This window comes from Neocloeon triangulifer, unplaced genomic scaffold (assembly GCF_031216515.1).
Source record: "Neocloeon triangulifer isolate White Clay Creek 2 clone unplaced genomic scaffold, ASM3121651v1 ptg000011l, whole genome shotgun sequence".
Classification (NCBI taxonomy): Eukaryota; Metazoa; Arthropoda; class Insecta; order Ephemeroptera; family Baetidae; genus Neocloeon; species Neocloeon triangulifer.
Genome location: NW_026775553.1, coordinates 1700437 through 1711318, shown reverse-complemented (window position 1 = coordinate 1711318; position 10882 = coordinate 1700437). Strand labels below are relative to the sequence as shown.

The following is a 10882-nucleotide window of genomic DNA, read 5'->3' as shown; positions in this document are numbered from 1 at the left end:
TCTTAACTTCGTTTTACTATTTCAAAAAAATCTTATCAAAAGTAAAATTAATAACACGATGACATCAAAATAGAATGCCGTTGGATCCAGTCGAGGTTTTGGCTTGGTTGTTGGTTTTTGAGGTGAATAATGTATTCGTCCTTCAAGTCTGCTTCCACTAATGGCGTGTGCAAAGAAACCCTTGCGATACCTGACGGTCTCGAGGCATTGCTTTTATAACCAAAAATTGGTTATTTGATAAAATGCATCTTTTTAATTATAACGAGGGTTATTCAAGACTTCTTCACAGTGTGAAATCGCTCTTTGGAGAAGTCGTTGTGTTTCATTTTAAACTAGTCGGAAACAACCAAGGATGACTTGCCTTTTTTTCAACGAAAGCAACAATTTTGTTGAGTGGGTTTTATTATTTTTATTCTTTGTGTAACGTTTGTCTTGTTTGTTTTTTAATTTTCCTTAAGAAATTCAACGCGGATTTGGAAACAGAGCATGAAAACCATTGCTCGGAAATATTATTAAAAAATGTATGAATTTTAACTTTTAATTGAAAATCTTGATTCCTGTTTCCAAATTTAATTTTCCACTTAAAACTTAAAAATCAAGACAAACAGCAAAATCTGATTTAAAAAGATTTATGATTTTGAATTAGAAGTTACAATTTTTAGGCAATTTAATTTATTTTCCGAGCATATTTTTAATTTCCGAATCTACGTTAAATTGCTTTTTCAAGAGCAACATTATTTAATCAGATTTCAAGTATCACTGGTGGCAATTGGGATCAAAGGAGGGAAATTTCTGTTAACTTTGTGAACTATTTCCAATTTAAACGAAAACTTTCTTAATTAATCAAGAGGGGTGCGAAACTTGTCCACTTGCGGACGGAATTGACAAAGCAAATTAAAACGAGCTCGGAGTGTGGGCGGACAGGATTTGCGCTATACTTTTGGCGACACGAAAAAGGTGGAAATAAACCCTCGAATCAATCATCGGCTGCACTTTTCTCGTTCCAACTGCAACGCTGGAAAATATAATTCGGACGTGTCGGTCTCGGTTGTGGAAATGTTTTGACAGCCGTTTTGAGCGCCGGGTCAGACATTTCGTTCGGGGTGAGCGAGCAGGGCCAGCGCAGAACTCACTCACGCGTCATCAAAGTCAAGTGTTTCTCTTTCATTTGCCACGGGATAACACTACCTTACAATAACACCCGCTCGCTCTTTTTTTAAACCGGCTCGGCAAACAGCACCGCTCCAAATTTCAGCCACTTACATACCCTTCGCCGCGAACACATAAACTGCGCTCAAAAGAGAGGACCTGGTGTCAATAAAACACCCTGCAAAATAGATACCGCACGCATAAAACCTTTCATTTTGAAAAATGCATTAAATTTTAGAGACAAAATCGGAACTACTGTATTTTTTAATCCACTCAAAAGTACATATTTGCGAATTTCTTTATTCTGCGGTTCAAAATAAGTGGCTGAACAACTAATTTTACTTTCAGATTTATAGTTCAGTCTTTAATACTAAAGGAAATATCAGAAATTGAGAAAACCGATGCTCAGAAATTGAATTAAAATATTTTAAATGGAAATAATCAATTTTCTGGAGACAGATATCCTTATCTGTTTTGGAGGAAATTAAGATTTCCAATTAAAATTTGATATTGGGAATTTCAATTCGTTATTCGAGCATTTTAAGTGTCTGTATTTAAATTTCTTTTGGAAAACAATAAAACAAATCATTGAACTTTTATACAAATTTGTCAATATGTTCAGCAGTACTGAAAAAATTTTAATTACAAGTTGAGAGCAAATGATTTTTTTACGGAACAAATTTTACTCTTCAGTGAAAGTTTATTCTTGAAAATGAGAACCACCATTTTATATTTTAGATAAAAGTTAAAATAAAACAACTTTTAAATTTCATTTTCAGCACAAAGACAAAAATTAATGAAATTTTTAGCAAAATACGTCTTGACATTCAGTAAATTGGAGCATTTGTGACTGTTTAATATTCATTAAAACGGCTTTTCGTAAAAATGAGAAAAAATATAAAATATTTAAAAAACTAGAATTTATTTTATTTAATAATCAAATTTTCATTTTTCCCTTCCCTAGTTCACTCCTGGTATTCGTCAATTTACTTGAGACTTTGGCTCTGAAGGAAATGGGCGAAAAACAAATCTCTCCGTGATGGGAAATATGCCCTCAGAGAAGAAAACCGCGAAGACGCAACAGCGGAAATCGCCCTCATTGCCGCGCTCAGGCTCATTTCTCGCTCACTGAACCGATCATTCTCTCTCTCTGGGTGTAGTACAAATTGTCTCTCTCTCTCTCCGCCCTCTGTACCGCTTTAATTGATTCAACGGTGAATTTGCGTTTGTGCACTCTCGGCGCAAACTTTGCCTCGGTAAAAAGCTCTTGCTTGCACACCCGATTTCGCTGCTCCTGCACCATAAAATTAAAGCATATGTATAAGAGACACGCGCAGGCGACTTGATTAATGGTGCTGAAATTTCAATCTTGGCGCAGAATCTTGCAACCTTCGAAGGGTTTCAGAATTGAAGTTTAAAATTAGAAATAATCCGATTTAATTTTAGTGTTCAATTCAAATTAAAAAAAATCATGATAAAATACTCATAATTAATTCTACATATTTTTATTGTGTTATATTTATAATTGTAGAGTTGAAAAGATTAATATAAAGTGGCTAAAATTAATACAGGGTTCTTAATCTCGTTGAATATTTTATAAATTATTAATCAAGTTTCAATCATGCATTATACAAAAACGCAAAAACTTTTTAATTTATCTGTATAAATTTTCCAATTTAGAGACTAATTTATTTAATTTTCAGATATTTATTTGTTAAATTCACAGCTTCCAAATTTCGAGAAAATAATTTCAAACATTTATTGATAATTTATGAAGCATCATTAAATTTTGCATTTCTCGAACCGCAGAAGGGGAATCGATTTCCATAATATCTGCAGTGAGAGCGTCTTTTGATATCAGATTTCTTTGTACTTGTATACATAAACCGTAATTTATAGGATAGGCGGAAATTTTAATGATGCAGACGGAGACGAGGCGCAAGGTCGAAACATTAGTAGAAGATCAAAAATATTTTATAAAATAATGTACAAATTTTAAATCTTGTGATTTCCGAGCCCAAAATCGAGCTGGCATTCGGAGAGTTCCTTTTTTGCAATTGTCGGACTGCGGCAGACAAGGGGCGCGAGAATTCGTGTCTGTCGCTCTGCATTATTCGCGCAGGGCGTGCGTGTGCAATTAGAGTGCGCGCGTTGTTAAAATATGCGAGTGCAGCTCTCGGGTTGGGGCGAAAGGGCGCAGAAATAATAATTGAGTGCTGGAATGTTTAATATAAGAAATGATTTGCGAGTATTTTATTTGATGACCTGCCACGTACGCTATTAGAGCCGCCCTGCTCCGAGAGAGAAGCTTCCCTTCGCAATTTAAGCTACAGCGTGTTTAATCAGTCGAGCAGCAACCAACGACGCGCTTTTCACCGCGCGCTTCTACAAGCCAAGCTCTCTCAAATTAAACTTTCCGGTGCAGCAAAAGCAATTCCTTTCTTTGACCCCGTTCCCCACAAACCCTCAAATTCTAATTTGTATATGCCAAATTTTTTTGAAACCTAGTTTAATTTTGAATGGCTTGTCTTGAAAATATAAAAAGGATAATCAAGTAGTATTCAAATTTCAAAATTTGTTTAATATTATCTTTGGACTCAATTTTTTACTCAAAAACCATTTACCATGATCAATTATTTCTCATTTAATTGCAAAAGTAGCAGGCAATAATTGTGCACCACAGAAAAGGAGATTAACCGGCAGGATTTTTAATTAAATATACCATATATGGAAATTCTTTAAATAAATATAAATAAATATTTTTTAAAAATTCTTAAAATACGTAAATATTTCATACCTTTTTATCATTTCCATTTAATCTTTCCTTTATTTTAAAATTTGATCTAATATTTATGCATTTTTTTACCTCATAAATGCCACTTTACGTGTTTTCTAAATAACCAACTTAGAACAAAAAATGATCACCATTTCTGTATTTGCACAATTTAATGGAATAAAAATTGCATTGTTTTTTTAGAAATTGCGGATTAGCTAACAAGCTTTAATTGTGATGAGACAATACGATTTTGATGAAAGCAGCTTGCATTTTCCTCGGATTTTCAGGAACGGCTATCAAAAGTTGAACATTATAGGTGGCGGTAATTTTCATTAAGAAACATGAAAAAAAAAACTGTGTAAATTAGGCAAAAATTGCTTAACCTGCTTAGAGATGTTGCATATCTTCATCTCTCTTATGTAATTAAAATTTTCAGAAAAATAATGTTAAATGGGAAGAATTTAAAACAGGGAAATAGGGCAAAAACCTTTGGCCCTTCTGGGTTACACAAAAGGGTTGCACACGAATAACGATTCAAAGTTATACATTCTTGGTGACCATGTGATATAATAAATAATATCCCTCTTTTCCAATAATACCGCGGTAATGAATTTCAAGTAGGTAGAAGACAACTTTCTTTATTGCTTTAAGTTGCAATTCCAACTATTTTCCTGTAAAAATTAATATACAATTCCTATTAACTTGAACGTTGCAAAAAGTTTAAGACACACATAACTGAAAACTCCAAAAAAAGTCTTGTTTTGTCTACACTTTTTGAATACATGATGAAACAATTTACCAAGATTCATCGCCAGAGCACAATAAAAAATTAAAAGACATTTTACTAGCTCCTCAAATTAGGTTCAAATCTAAACTATCTTAATAGTTTTCTAGTAAATTTTTGGGACAATCTCTTTAAAAGAAGCATGAGAAATGACTTAAAATCGGATTATAATATTTGATTGGTTGAGCAAAATACGATTTTCATTTGGAATTTCTTTGTCTTTGAAAATTTTGTGTCAAAAAGAACAACATTTGGCTAATCCGTCCGATTTTGGGCCTCGGGGCGGCAGGAAATTTTGCCGAGAATAACATTAAAAAGCGGATTGTCCGCATGGGTTGAGTCGAGACGAGTGCCGAGGCTGCATTCCGAGCCAGGCCATGATAGACAAACATTTGGCCACGCCGGCGGCCGGGTAAATAAAAAGGGCTAATCCAATTTTTAAGTGTCAGCCGCGCGCCGCCGAAGAAGAAGGTCTCTTTGTCTCGGTGCGACGAAATTGCATTCCTGTGCAGCGGGCGTAGCAAGCAACAGATAGATGGATTCCTCAACCCTTGCGCCGAGGAAAGGTTGCCGCGGCCGGGGTGTTCACTTTGGGGAGGGAGGCGTGTCTTTTGGTCGACGCGCGTCTCTCCGCCGCCGCCGCTCACGGCGTGAACCGGCTTTGAATAGGAGCGTGTTACACAGTATGTATGCGCCGCTCGCACCCGTGCACATCTCGCCGGCCACTCCGACACGGCACGCCGCCAACATCCCTGCGTCCCAGGTAAGTCGACGTACCTTTTCACTCGGTGACTTCAACTTGCCGATCTCGCCAAATTCCATCAACACGCAATTTTTGCAATTTTTTGTTAGAAAACAATCAGCTGCTTGTGATTTTGAACTGAGAAAAATACAAGTGTAGTTGAATGAATGAAAGAATAAGCATTAAAATAAACTAATTTGTTTTTGCTGAAAGAAAAACATAAGAAAACAAAATTTAGGCATATATTTTTAAATTGACTGATGATTATCAAAATATTAACACATTTTTAAATTTTTTTTAATTTTTATTTAATATATTAATTATTATTTTATTTTACTGACACTTAATTTTATTTTCCTCATTTAAATTTTTGGTATTTTATAGTAAAATAAAATGTAATAAATTGTTCTGATTTACTGATTCGTGGTTATAGAAGCAAATTAACATATTATATTCTTGCGTCACGACTGTAGCTGCGAGCATAGCAAGTTATGCTATAATAATAAAAAAAAAGTTGATTTATAAAGCAAATTCAGAGTAAAATTATCTATTAACTGAGATTCTTCGATTAATTACCATCTTCAGTTCAGACTTGTTGAGTTAACACCAAAATGAACGTTTCTGGTGCACTTTGAAATAAATGTAGCATATCAATAGCAAATTGAAGTTTGAAAAAGAGTGCTATCATTAGAAGATTTCTGTTGTTTGGTAAAACTGGCTTATTTTCATTGTCCACTTTCAAAATATACTTATTGAATTTGTTACCAAGCAATCTTGAAATAACCGTTCTATTATTTCTCATACAATTGAAGAACAAAAAGCTTAAAGGCGCTATGGGCAAGACAACCTTAAAATGAAACGATTTTGTAACCAGATGATGATGCAATATTAACTATTACAGTTCATTATGTGGTCGGCGATTTGCTTCACATCTCGCTTGCAATCAACTGTACTAAAAAATCTTGATTAAATTCTGCAAGTTTATTCAATTTCTAAACATTTCCCCGATTCCAATTTTATAAAATGAGGATAATAAAATTTATTCAAATTCTCCTTAGAGATTGACAAAATTTTATGAAGATACTTATAATGTAAATATCAAATTTAATGGGTGAAATTTTTTGCAGTTTAAAGATACTAGACCAAGAAGAATAAATAATAATAACTAAAATAATTCAATTTTGCGTTTCACTTCCATAGAAATAATCTGATTTGGGGAAAAACTCAATTTATTTTACTGTGGCCAAAATCAACTAAAAGCTATTTTTTGTTGCTTTGGTTTAATGAGAGGAAAAATTCATTGAATATAAAGAAAAGTAGTCTTTTTTCGAGTGAAGAAGTTAATGCAGTCGAACGATTCCGCACATCTCGGAAGCAAAAACTTGGGCAGAGCCAATGAAGCAAAACGAGTGCGAAATTGCTTTTTGATTGGAATATAGAATTGGCACGCACGGCACTCTCGGCGAAACATTTGCAAATACCAAGCCATTACCTAGCATTATCATCGGCAAAAGCTACTTTTCCGATCGGCAAAATAGAAAAGATATTGCATTCAATTTCGCGTCTTTCACTGTTAAACCTAATGACATAGAAATTGCGGCGCGCACAAAGCAGCGGCGCAGAATTTTCTTCTTTTGTGCTGTACAAAGGCTTCGATCCTAATAGGACACGGTTTGTTGCAAACGGACAAAAAAGAAAGAGTGGTAAATTATTGCAATGCAGAAGAGAATTTATTAGCGCCCAGACGATTTCCGCAGCTTATGCAAGCCGCGCGTCCCGAGTGCTTAGCGGGCTTGTCTATCTATTAAAATTTATGTTGCGCGCAACTTTTGAAGGAATGGCTTTCAAAAGTTTCCATTTTACGTGCACGTAATAATTTACACAACATTTCACACACCGTCTAGCTTTTTTTTAAATAAAGTGCCGGTGAAAAATTACAAACAAGAATTTCAACGGAAAAATGCCCGCAGGTAGATTTGGCTGGGAAGCGGATTTTCAGGTAGAAACAACAGAGCCACTTTTGTGTTGTGACGCGCGGCAATATCCGATCTGATTTTCAGGCACAGCTTTATTGAAAAGGAAAGACATACGCGAGGCTCAAATATTTCAGCAAACAAGGCCTGCGGCACAAATGCGCCAAAGTCAAGATTGCGGATTCCAGAAGCAAGTTCAATTTTTTTCTCGCCATTGATCTCATGTGACATTTTTAATCAAAATTTTTATCGTATCTTTATTGAACCAGAACCTTTATACAAAACTATTTAAAATAATTTCAGTCTTGCATAAAATATAAAAAAAAAACAATTTTAACAGAAATTTTATTAAAAATGAACAATAATTTTTTTAGCATTATTGATTTTTTTTTGCTAAATTTTCCATTTTAACTTTACTTGTTTCCATCAATAAGTTTATATAATTTTAAAAATGAAAATTTCAATATAATGTAATTCAAATTCAAACGTACCAGCTCCATTGTGAATTCAATTAAGTTGAATTGGCGTCCGAAGTGCAAATTACCACTGGGCGCTGGGGCAGTAAAAATTGCAGCAGTGGATAATTGAAGGGTAGTCGCGAGTCTGAACATGTCGCCGCCGTAAAAAGCGTCACACGTTGGCTTTCAATTTTCACTCCATTATTAATTAGCGGGCCGTGTGTGTGTATATATTTGAATGGGGTGAGATCGATAAGCCATAAATCTCGAGCCATTTTTATTAAAGCCCATTATTTTGGGCAAAGCCTGGTGCGGCCGCGGCGGCGGCGGAGGCTGGCAGCCGCTCCCTCGGGTCCCATATTCACCCGAGTCGCGCGCAAGTTTACGCGTGCGGGCCACTTACACCTTAAGTGTCCCGCCACACACACACACACACACACACACACACACACACACACACACACACACACACACACACACACACACACACACACACACACACACACACGCTTTTACGTTTCCATAGATAAATAGGCTTTTTTAGTATGCACGATGACGATACGCATTGAGGCGCGTTTGCACTTTTCCCCTACCTTGATTTTCGCTCCCCGAAAAATTCTTGGAAATTGAATCCACTTGAAACTCTGCGTTATTCATTGTTGGTGAAACCATAATTTTTAATATCGCAGGAAATTAAAATTGTCTTTTAATAGAAAAGGAAAATGGATCTCTAACGATTCAGCATTCGGAAATTGATATGAATTGAAAATTTATTTAATTTTGTGTTTAAAACATCATTTCTTCGGTTTGATTTTGCTATTATTTTAATCAAAATCATTTAAACAAATTTTTAAAATTTAAACTCTTAAAATTCTTACCAGACATTTTGGGTAGGAAAACTTAGGAAAATAAAGCGTCTTTTTGTGTCTTTGATAATAATTATTAAAAAGCGAATAAAAATAAAGCATTTGATATATTTTCTTATGAAAACCTGGTTTAACCAAAATCTTATATCATAATATCCGATAATATCAATAAAACCGACATTTTTCTGCTTGCTTACCACTTCACTTGACGCCTCTCCGAACTGACTTTTTCGGTCCGCGTATATTTTATTTTTGGCATTCGTGACAGTTCTTCAAAGTGAAGGGAAGAATGACCAAAAAGTATCGAATTCTCAGCCAATCAGATATGGTTGAACCTGTTTTTGATCAAAAAATACGTGTTGGTGCCAAATGCCAAAGAGCGGCTCAGTTTGCGTTTGGAGTGCGTCGAGTGATGTGTGTTGTGATCAGCTTTGTTTTGCCATTCCGTCAATTCCGATCAATCGAAAAGCACAGAAGGAAAATATGTGATCGCGAATTGAATCTCAAGTTTCACTTGCTGCAGCTCGGAAACCTGAAATTTCCAATTATTCTGCATGATAATATTTAAAGTGGCTATAGTGGTAATATCAGATAAATTGATGTTCAGTGAAGTGCTGGCGGAAATTAAAAAAATTCGAAATTGATTATAATATTTTGGAAGTTAAACCATTTAACATTACATCAGGGTTTTGATTTTTTTTTTCAGCAAAATTTTAATTTCAATTTTATTTAAATTACATGCATGAAACTTATTAATAAAAATGTAAAATTAATTTATTGTTTGCATTTTGTTTGTAGAAACATCAGTCTTCGCAAAAAGTGAAAACAATGCATTAATTTAATTAAATTAAAGAGAAAATATAATTAAAAAAGCTCTATTTCACTAAACTAGGCAGGCTGGTTTCCTTTTTTTAGTGCAGAACTTTCTCGGCTTCAATGCAACAACGAGAACAAGGTCCTCCTTTCCTTTTATTGTCCTTTAGCAGAAAGAATAGCGTCCCTAAAGGGATCAGCACCGGCGAGAAAGTGGTCTGTAAATTTGATATTTCCAAGTGATATTGATAAACGGCGCGGCCGTAAAGCTATCAATGGGTCGCTCTCGGGCAGGTACAAATAACGAAAGGATCTTCTGGGAGAGCAAAATGTTTACGGCTGTGTTGGCCAAACCTGCTGCATTCATAATAAAGGATTAGAGTGGCCGGCGTTTTTCTATTATAGTTGTTGGTGCTATTTCCTGGTTTGGGAGGCGGCGGAATATGAGCTGCATTATGTGGGATTACGGCCGTGTCACCCTATTAAACTGAAATAAGTAGCTGAAGGTGGAATTTATACATTGCACGAGCAAAAGCAGGCACAAAATCAATTCCGCCTAAGCTCGGAATTAACGAGACTCGGATAATAAATATTGCTTAAGCACTGCACACCCTAGCTTGCTCTCTGTGGAATTTTCCACTTTTGACTCTTGTTGGACGATGATGTATTCACTTAATATTCGCGGTGCTAATGCGAGTTACGGCCGGGATTTGGCCCAAATCCCGCGCCTCTCCTACTCCATATTAAAAACATTTGCGCTAATGTGAAGAGCCGCCGCTGCGAGGATTATGTGAGAGAGAAAGCGCGGGCCGAAAACTCGTTTGCCCGAAATTGCTCACGCGCCGCTTTTTTGCAGCCCACGGAATTAAAACGACGCGCGTCAACTTTTATGACGTGCCAGCGCTGTTGTTTTGCGCTTTTGTTCCGACTCGCCCGCGATTCTGATATACGAACCAGCAACTGGCGTTTTGTTTGCTCGCGCACATCGTATTGACAGTCTCGGTCGTGAATTTGCTTTCTACATCACAATGATTTTTCCATGAGAGAAACCACAGGATAAGAACATGAGTTGGATTACAAGGTACTTTTACAGTTTCTTTTATCAATTTTTAAATAATCCCAACATATAATATATATATATAAAGAATGTTTCTTTAAAAAAAGTAGCGATGCTTGCACTGAAAATCCATTGTATTTTTCAATTTACAATCAATTGCGTAATTAATGATAACGATTAGTTATGTGGACTGCGTAGGTAAAAATTTAATTAAATCTAATTAGGGTCGCAGATTCACTCGCCTTTATTTATCCTGATTCACCA

General features: G+C 35.5%; 1 protein-coding gene across 2 annotated transcripts in view; it reads left to right on the top strand.

Moving 5' to 3' along the window:
- The first annotated feature begins 5398 nt into the window (after positions 1–5398).
- Positions 5399–10882, top strand: part of LOC132195941 (lachesin-like) — a 78636-nt gene continuing 73152 nt past the window's right edge. For both annotated transcript variants that reach the window (XM_059618258.1, XM_059618254.1), the window contains exon 1: positions 5399–5472. The gene's annotated coding sequence lies outside the window, so the exon portion shown is untranslated. The remainder of the gene's footprint in view (positions 5473–10882) is intronic.